The following is a 10,377-nucleotide window of genomic DNA, read 5'->3' as shown; positions in this document are numbered from 1 at the left end:
CCATTTCTCATAGCTAAATTGAAGTGGGGTATATGGGCTTCCCTCACCTCACTCCCAGTGCCTCTTGACCCCAGCATGGTCTAGCAGTCTGTTCTTTGTTAAATTGAAAATGTGTAGAAATTTTTATAGAGATCCTCAGCTATATAAATAGCTTTGAAAATTGTTGTAACTTTAAAAATGGGTCAAAAAGGAAATTGAACAGCTAGTGAGTTTCATACCATCCAGTCAGCTTTTTGAAGGGTTACATTGGTCTTTCTAGTAAATGGTTGCTTTTATTGTTAGGGTTTCTACCATTTTTTTTTTTTTTTTCCTTTGAGTGGCTTTTAATAGAAAAGAGAGCTTTGGTGGAATTTTCTGATAGAATGTCAAATACATCACTAATGGCTCCTGGCACTGCTTTCGCACGTCAAGAGCGGTCCTGGTCTTGGGAGTGTGACCTGCATGCCACTACAAAATTGAGCATCCGGTTCATGGCGAATGTTACTTCTGATGGTGGATGGTGACCCCACTGTGGTCCCCAGGCAAGTTCCTGAATTTTTGCAGCTCACAGGTGGATCTTGTGTCCTCATAGATGATGGCCTTGTATTTTTGGAAACTTCAGACCAGACTCTGTTTGGGTACAAAAGCTTATCAAAGGGCTCTTTCATGGTATTTTCTTTAGAAGTAGACAAAGGGTTTAGAGCTCTTTAAAATATGGTAAAACCCAGAAGTGCTTTTTCTCTAGTATTGTATTGAAAGTCTGAGAGCTTAAAAACAGTGATTCTGGATCGGGGAGCCAAAATAATTACTGCTAGTGATCCATGAGTCTACTTAGTGTTTAAGCATTCTCTAGGGTCTGAATAAATAACACGTCTCACACATAGATTGTTATTTTAAAAAGAATATCGGTAGATGCTATTATGATTAATAGCATCAAAACTATTTTAAAAGCTTTGAGATTATAGCCATTTTTATCATTACATGTTTGATCAAACCATGCTAAAAGTCCAATTCATATCACATAGGAGTCTAAAGCAATTGGGGGGGGGGGCAGTTTGATATGAAAGTCTCCCAATTGCCAGTAATAAAATTCCAACTCAGACTGACTAAAGCCAAAAGGAAGTTATTGGCTCAGGTGACTCAGAGATAAGCTGAACTCTGCATGCCTTTGCTTGGCTTCATCCTCAGGTGTGGTTTGTCCAAAGGGTTATGAGAGGGTCCTTGTCACATGATCACATGGTCCTGAAGACTTGTGAACTCAAGGGAGACTTTATCCCAACACCCGTATTAAACTCCAGCTATGATTAAACAAACTGTGATTGTCCAACACTACTTCATGGACTCCTCTCTGGACTAACCACAAGAGGTAAGATGGAGATGATCAACTGATTGGTCAGCATGAATTATGTGCTGACCCTTGAAAGGGGAGGAGAGATGAAGTCCCTTGATTCCTAGCTCTACTAGAGTCACATGAGGGAGAGGCCAATTTCCAAACAAAAGGAGCTGATGCACAGACAAGCAATACTAACCCTCTGCCAGAGCAGCTCTCATATTTACACTTATACTTACAAGGTTTGGGAATTACTGGCCTAGAATAATTATCATCATCAACTGATCCTTTAACCAGGATCCTCTACCAGGTATCAGAAGTCAGCTAAGCCCTGATGAAACCAAGGGAAATACCCCGGGAGGCACTGTTTGCAGCCAGCCTCAACTGTGATTTGTCTGTCTCTGCATATTTGAGTGGGAGGAGAGGAAACAGGAGCTGCCAAAACAAAAATCAAAATCCCCTTAAAATTCAAATCTCAATTCTCTTCTATAAACTTAAAACACGACAGCACAAACTCATGCAGCACTTCCCTGTGGTACAGTGGATGGGGGTCTGCCTGCCAGTGCAGGGTCACGGGCTTAATCTCTGGTTCAGGAAGACTCCACACGCCATTCGGCAGCTGAGCCTACGTTTGAGAGCCACACTTACCGAGCCCATTGCTGCAACCACTGAAGCCTGTGTGTCTAGAGCCTGTTTTTCACCACAAGAGAAGCCACTGCCGTGAGAAGCCTGAGCACGGAGACAAAAAGTAGCCCCTGCCCACTGCAACTAGAGAAAGACCAAGCAAAGCAGCAAAGACTCGGCACAGCCGGAAATAAATAAGTAATTAGAAACGCCTTTATTAAAATAAATGAACACATGCCTTTATATACACACATCTCCATCACCACCACCACCAAACAAGCTATAAGGGTTTATTTATAAAGAGACCAAGAGCATTTCTTTCTGAGCCTCTTCATTTGTCTTCAACTGTTGTGTTCTTTCAGTCTGGGTCCCTTGGCTAAGAAAGGTCATATCTGAGGACCAGAGCTCTGAATAACATGACTCTCCTTATTGCTGCATCTCTGTGTTAAGTCCTGTCGTGCTCTTTTTCCTGGGTAATTAATTTCTCTCCAGGAATCAGTAAAGAAAAGAAAGTGCCCATTTCTTTTCCTTATTTCTGTCTTCCAATCTTTTCCCTTACCCTTCTGGCATTACCCTTCATTTCCTCAATTTTCCCTATACTTTTACCATTCACCTTTCTCAGCTACAGGCATTATGAACAACTGGTATGATATGAAGGGCAGATGGCCTGACTTCTACAATAATAATAGTGGTGAAGGTGATGATGAAGATGAACATTAATTGAACCTTTGTTGAGCTCTATATATCTTATTAATCTCTGTATTATCTTATTTAATCCTTATACCATTCTTACAGAGTAGTGGAACCATGTGAGTTTTATTTGGAGAGTTGTCCAGCCTTTGAACTCATTTTCTGTGTTTGAGAAATTACTGATAATATGAATTTAGATGGAATTTCTCAGTACAGAAGCTAAAAAAGTTCAGATACTTGTTTTACCAGACTTCCTTGCAGCTGGGGTATGGGCATATGACCTACACTCAGCCAAAGAGTGGTATCTGCCTCAGACTTTAAAATGGTAGTTAGGGACACAAAGGGCAAGAAAGTTGAGAATTTGTTTCTCAGATAAAGGTGGCATAGGTGGCTTCAGCATGCAGCTCCCAGGGGCTGCAGTGTTCACTGTGGCAGCCAGTGTCCAAGACTAATAGTTCAGTTTAGTTCAGTTCAGATCAGTCGCTCAGTCATGTCCGACTCTTTGCGACCCCATGAATCGCAGCACGCCAGGCCTCCCTGTCCATCACCAACTCCCGGAGTTCACTCAGACTCACATCCATCGAGTCGGTGATGCCATCCAGCCATCTCATCCTCTGTCGTCCCCTTCTCCTCCTGCCCCCAATCCCTCCCAGCATCAGAGTCTTTTCCAATGAGTCAACTCTTCGCATGAGGTGGCCAGAGTACTGGAGTTTCAGCTTTAGCATCATTCCTTCCAAAGAAATCCCAGGGCTGATCTCCTTCAGAATGGACTGGTTGGATCTTCTTGCAGTCTGAGGGACTCTCAAGACTCTTCTCCAATACCACTAGTGGTGGATAAATTCCACTATTCCGTGTCAGCAGCTGCAGTGACAAAGTCTCCACCAACTAGCTTTGGAGCGTCATTTTGGCTGTGGTCTTGCTGTTGCCTAGACCTCCATCTTTCTGCCATTTCTGAGTCCGGTTCTCCAGTCTTTGATGTTGTTAGAAACATAAAATATAATATGGGTGCTGTTCCTGAAGTTGAGCTACAAAGAAGCCTTCCCCTTGAGCTCCCTCCTATTCTTGCAGTAAATTCCCACCTGTCTAAATCAACCTTTGTTTGTTTATATCACTCAAAACAAAGAACTCTGATGGATACAGGCATGGTATTTTTAATCTTAAAAATGGTTAGAAGACCTGAATGGACATTTTCCAAAAAAGACATACATATGGCTAACACATACATGAAATACACACAACATTGCTCATTATTAAAGAAATGGAAATTGAAACTACAATGAGGTATTACCTCGTTTTTGTCAGAATGGCTGTCACCAAAAAGTCTACAAATAACAAATGTTGGAGGGGATGTGGAGAAAAGGAGACCCTCTTACACTGTTGGTGGGCATGTAAATTGATACAGCCACTATGGAGAACAATGTGGAGGGTCCCCCAAAAACTAAAAATAGGACTACCACATGATCCAGCAATTCCACTACTGTATATATATCTGGAAAAAAATGAAAGCTCTAATTCAAAAAAATTCATGTGCCCTGGTGTTCATAGCAGCACTATTTACAACAGCCAAGACATGGAAGCAAACTGAAGTGTCCATCAACAGATGATTGAATTAAGAAGGTGTGGAGACACACACACATTACTCAGCCTTAAAAAGGAATGAAATTCTTCCATTTGCAGCAATATGAATGGACCTGGGTGTTATCATACTAAGTGACATAAATCAGAGAAAGACAAATACGATATCACTCATATGTGGAATCTAAAAAAAAATAATACAAAAAAAAAATTAAAAAAAAAAATACAAATGAATGCATAGGCAAAACAGAAACAGAAAATAAATGTGTGGTTACCAAAGGAAAGTGGAGCAAGTGAAGAGCAAAGTAGTGTATAGAGTTAACAGATATAAACTACTATGTATAAAAAAGATAAGGAAAAAGGATACAGTAAAGGAAATTGTAGCCATTATCTTTGCAATAACCTATAATGGAGTATAATCTGCAAAAATACCAAACCACTACGCTGTAGACCTGAAACTAATATAATATTAGAAATCAACTGTACTTCAATAAAAAAGAAAATGGAAATTATTCAAAAAAAAAGAAAAAGAAAAAGATTTGGTAACCCAGGATTAAAGAAACAAATACACTATGCAAGCTCAAGCAAATAGTGTTAGGGCCAGGCTGACTTGAGAGCCTATATTCACGTCCCTTCATACAAGCAGGGAAGAAAAGACCAGCAAGTGAGACTGGTCTGATTATAACTTGGGAAGAGGTAGATGTCCTTGATTAAAGTCTCAGTTTGGCTAAGTCTTTCCCAAAGTCACAATTATTTGGGTAACCTTTCTGTGTCTAGAAAATGAAGTTTGGTCTAGATCAGTGGCTTCTAACTTTTGGGGATGGGCTCATATCCCTCCATATTGCTAGCACCCAGCGCAAGAGCTGATTCATAGGAAATGCTCAAGAAATAGTTGTTAAATGAATCTTTAACCACCTCATGCATCTGACCAGGTTTGAACTTTCAATAAAGCATAGTACAGCCCCAGTAGTTTCCAAAATTCAATTTCTCTCCCCTCCAAACAGTAAGGCACTTAATGCAAACCTCCCTTCAGCATTTCAGTCTTAGGTTTGAGACTCTTTTTCAGCAGCTTATGGGGAGATACACTAATGTATCCCAAAACCATGGATGACTCTTGATTAGGGTTTTAACTCAAGTTTAAGAAATGTGGTTACTTTTCCCCATAGTTTTTTGTTGTTGTTGTTTGTTTGTGTGTTTATATCTCAAGGGCATGGAGAATAATCAAGTAGTAAAGTAGTAAAATAATCAAGTAGTAAATAACCCAAGTAGTGAAGACATCTCTTTCTTCCTCGAACTGCTTCTGCTCAAAATAGTATCAAAAGGGCTTAGTGTTTCCTTTCTGTTTGCTGCCAATGGTGCTAAAAGATCAAGACAACAGTCTCCTTCCGTCTTGGGTGCAGAGAACGCATTCCAGAGGCTGCTGTAGAAGGGAGAGACCCCTCCCCCGCTCCCATGTCCCCTGTCTTTCTCCTTTTCATTCCCTCTCCTGGTCTTTTCCCCTTCTCTTTTTGCTGCCCCCACCCTCCTTTTCTCTCAAACCCTACCCAGGGTTTATAGTAGCTGTCAGAGGAGCTGGGCATGCCCATTAGCTGCAGGCAAATCTTGTTTGCCAGCAGGAAGCTGTAGGAATTCTCCCCTAGTGGTGTTTTCACTCTTTATGTGAGCTTAATCCAGGGGATTAACAAATGGATCAGCTGGAGACCTCCTCTTACCATGACAGAATGGGCAAGTTCAAGCAGGAATAGTCCTTGAAATCTCTGCTTCTGCTGGGAGCTAAGAGCACAACACTTAGCAGTCTCTGGGCAGGGTGTGTCCCCAGAGGAGGCCCCGGTTGGTCGCAGAGGAAATAGCTCTGCCGACACGGAGCCTCTCGCTGCTGGTTTCCTATGCATCTTCCTTCTCCACTCGCTGCAGCCACTGTCTTTCAGCCCTAACACCACCCCTCCTTACCCCTATCTGGGCTCTAACACTCCCTTATCTCCTGCCACTTACAGGCTTTCCTGATGGTTCAGTAGGTAAAGAATCTGCCTGCAATGCAAGAAATCACATTAAATGCAGGAGGCCTGGGTTCAGTCCCTGGGTTGGGAAGATCCCCTCGTGGAGGACTTGGCAACCCACTCCAGTATTCTTGCCTGGAGAATCCCATGGACAGAGGAGCCTGGTGGGCTACAGTCCATGGAGTTACAAAGAGTTGGACTGACTTAACAACTATACCACCGCCACCTGCCACTTACAAGCTTCATGATTTTTCCTGCTTCTTCCCTGTCCTTTCCAGACCCTGCCCAGAATCCATCCTCTTCCTGCTGTGTTCCATGTTCTATGGTGTCTTAAGATGGGTTTCCCAGAAGCAGAGTGTGGTGGGGATTCTTGCTTAAGTGATTTTAGTGGGAAAGTGCTCTTAGGAGAAGGAGTACGAAGCAAGAAAGAACAGAAGACGAGAACAAAGGAAGCATAGGGTCCCAGCTGGAGACTATCTTCAGAGTGACCCTATTCGCAGTGCTGGAGGATGAATTGCGCCCCCCCCACCCCCTCCACAATAGCATTTTTATTTTTGGCTATGCTGGGTCTTTTTCGTGATACACAAGTTTAGTTGCAGAAGGTGGGATCTTGGTTTCCCAACCAGGGATCGAACCCTAGGCTCCCTGCATTGGGAGCAGGGAGTCTTATCCATTGGATGGCCAGGGAAGTCCTACCGATCTTGAGGTAAGGGGCCTGGTATTTGGCACCACTATGCCAGTCATGTATTGGTTGCTGGCATGGGAAGATGAATACTTCCCCAGGGAGATGACTCCTGTTCATCCATGTGCCAAGTTGCTCAGTCATGTCCAACTCTTTATGACCCCATGGACTGTAGTCTGCCAGGCTCCTCTGTCCATGGGGATTCTCCAGGCAAGAATACTAGAGTGGGTTGCCATGCCCTCCCGCAGGGGATTGTTCCAACTCAAGGATCGAATCTTCATCTCTTACATTCCCTGCATTGGCAGGCAGGTTCTTTACCACTAGTGCCACCTGGGAAGGCCAGTTCATCCAGAAGAGGGAAGCTGAGGGATGGATATACATCCCAGCGAAGTAGATCTGGATGGACGCTGCAGCATCCACTGTATATGGATTTCACAAGAGGGCTTCTATGGCTTTAGATCAGTCCTGGCTCTTATCAGAGCATAAAGTAAGCAGAGCATAGGGTGATGAGACAGATAGAAAAAGAAGAGCAGCACTACCCAGGGGTGATACCAAATATGTGGCCCATTTCTAGTATGTATCTATAAATGCATACTACTGGTCATTATGTTTTATGTAGTATGGCTCTCCCCCGCCACCAAGTCCATTTTCTGTTACTTTATACACACGTAACAAAATCCCAGTCTTCCATCCTGTATAACTTGAAAACAGTTCTCCCCCAAATAATTCTAGCCTTTTCCTAAGAGTGCTATATTCTCCCAGCTGTTGCATATCATCATTCCATCAGAGCCACTGTGCCAGCCTTGTTCCCCATTCATACTTGCTCCACTAATAATTATTTCCTCTTATTGCTTCAAAAGCATAAACATCTCCCACATTTCATTCCTCAAGAACTGAAGATGCCTTAAAAGAATTGCAAAACAAGAAAGGAAAATTAACCTGGCTGTCTATCAGACTCCTGAATAACCTGGGTATTAGACCCCAAGCCCATTGTTGGCTCTTTAACATTCAAGTCTCCATGATGCCACTTGACATATTGTGGCAATATTTTCAGGTTATCCCAAAAGATGATGCACATGCCAGATGCCTAAGATGCCTGATATTAACTGCAGGAACTGAGATGTCTACAGTCTACAATTTTTTCTTTATAAAAGGATTTTACAAAGTTTTGCAAGGAGGGACTATGATGAGGGTTTAGCTATGCATGCTGTTTTTTAAATAAAGAAGCCATTATATATTTACTTGTTATAAAGATGATCGGATCAGATCAGATAGGTTGCTCAGTTGTATCTGACTCTTTGCGACCCCATGAATCGCAGCACGCCAGGCCTCCCTGTCCATCACCAACTCCTGGACTTCACTCAGACTCACGTCAATCGAGTCAGTGATGCCCTCCAGCCATCTCATCCTCTGTCGTCCCCTTCTCCTCCTGCCCCCAATCCCTCCCAGCATCAGAGTCTTTTCCAATGAGTCAACTCTTCGCATGAGGTGGCCAAAGTACTGGAGTTTCAGCTTTAGCATCAGTCCTTCCAATGAACACCCAGGCCTGGTCTCCTTCAGAATGGACTGGTTGGATCTCCTTGCAGTCCAAGGGACTCTCAAGAATCTTCTCCAACACCACAGTTCAAAAGCATCAATTCTTCGGTGCTCAGCCTTCTTCACAGTCCAACTCTTAAATCCATACATGACCACAGGAAAAACCATAGCCTTGACTAGACGAACCTTTGTTGGCAAAGTAATATCTCTGCTTTTGAATATGCTATCTAGGTTGGTCATAACTTTCCTTCCAAGGAGTAAGCGTCTTTTAATTTCATGGCTCTAGTCACCATCTGCAGTGATTTTGGATCCCAGAAAAATAAAGTCTGACACTGTTTCCACTGTTTCCCCATCTATTTCCATGAAGTGATGAGACCGGATGCCATGATCTTTGTTTTCTGAATGCTGAGCTTTAAGCCAACTTTTTCACTCTCCTCTTTCACTTTCATCAAGAGGCTTTTGAGTTCCTCTTCACTTTCTGCCATAAGGGTGGTATCATCTGCATATCTGAGGTTATTGATATTTCTCCCGGCAATCTTAATTCCAGCTTGTGCTTCTTCCTGCCCAGCGTTTCTCATGATGTACTCTGCATATAAGTTAAATAAACAGGGTGACAATATACAGCCTTGATGTACTCCTTTTCCTATTTGGAACCAGTCTGTTGTTCCGTGTCCAGTTCAGCTGTTGCTTCCTGACCTGCATACAAATTTCTCAAGAGGCAGATCAGGTGGTATGGTCTTCCCATCTGCTTCAGAATTTTCCACAGTTTATTGTGATCCACACAGTCAAAGGCTTTGGCATAGTCAATAAAGCAGAAATAGATGCTTTTCTGGAACTCTCTTGCTTTCCCCATGATCCAGCGGATGTTGGCAATTTGATCTCTGGTTCCTCTGCCTTTTATAAATCCAACTTGAACATCAGGAAGTTCATGGTTCACATATTGCTGAAGCCTGGGTTGGAGAATTTTGAGCATTACTTTACTAGCGTGTGAGATGAGTGCAATTGTGTGGTAGTTTGAGCTTCTTTGGCATTGCCTTTCTTTGGGATTGGGATAAAAACTGACCTTTTCCAGTCCTGTGGCCACTGCTGAGTTTTCCAAATGTGCTGGCATATTGACTGCAGCACTTTCACAGCATCATCTTTCAGGATTTGGAATAGCTCAACTGGAATTCTATCACCTCCACTAGCTTTGTTTGCAGTGATGCTTTTTAAGGCCCACTTGACTTCACATTCCAGGATGTCTGGTTCTAGGTCAGTGATCACACCATCGTGATTATCTGGGTCATGAAGCTCTTTTTTGTACAGTTCTTCTGTGTATTCTTGTCATCTCTTCTTAATACCTTCTGCTTCTGTTAGGTCCATACCATTTCTGTCCTTTATGGAACCCATCTTTGCATGAAATGTTCCTTTGGTATCTCTGATTTTCTTGACGAGATCCCTAGTCTTTCCCATTCTGTTGTTTTCCTCTATTTCTTTGCATTGATTGCTGAAGAAGACTTTCTTATCTCTTCTTGCCTAGATCTTATAGAGTGCCTGATGAACTATGGAATGAGGTTCGTGACATTGTACAGGAGACAGGGATCAAGACCATCCCCATAGAAAAGAAATGCAAAAAAGCAAAATGGCTGTCTGGGGAGGCCTTACAAATAGCTGTGAAAAGAAGAGAAGCAAAAAGCAAAGGAGAAAAGGAAAGATAAAGATGATCAGATTTCCCCAAATGTCCTCCAAACAGTATGGTCAGCTTGTTCAGGGAGGCTTACCTTATAATATTGCCAACAGGGTGACTTAAAGCTAAGATGGACTTGTTTAGCTTGTTTCTTCACTTCTGGAAACCTCTCCCCACATCGACCATAGGCCCATGCCTGTGTCTACATTTCGAGTCCTGCTTTTCTCCATAGTTACTTTTTGGGAAAACCTTCCTATTCCATCTTTCTTAGTCTTGACTCTGTCCATTCTTCAAATTC

The sequence above is a fragment of the Bubalus kerabau genome, chromosome 11, assembly GCF_029407905.1.
Source record: "Bubalus kerabau isolate K-KA32 ecotype Philippines breed swamp buffalo chromosome 11, PCC_UOA_SB_1v2, whole genome shotgun sequence".
Lineage (NCBI taxonomy): Eukaryota > Metazoa > Chordata > Mammalia > Artiodactyla > Bovidae > Bubalus > Bubalus kerabau.
The sequence above is the reverse complement of the archived record's forward strand: the minus strand, read 5'-3'. Positions refer to the sequence as shown.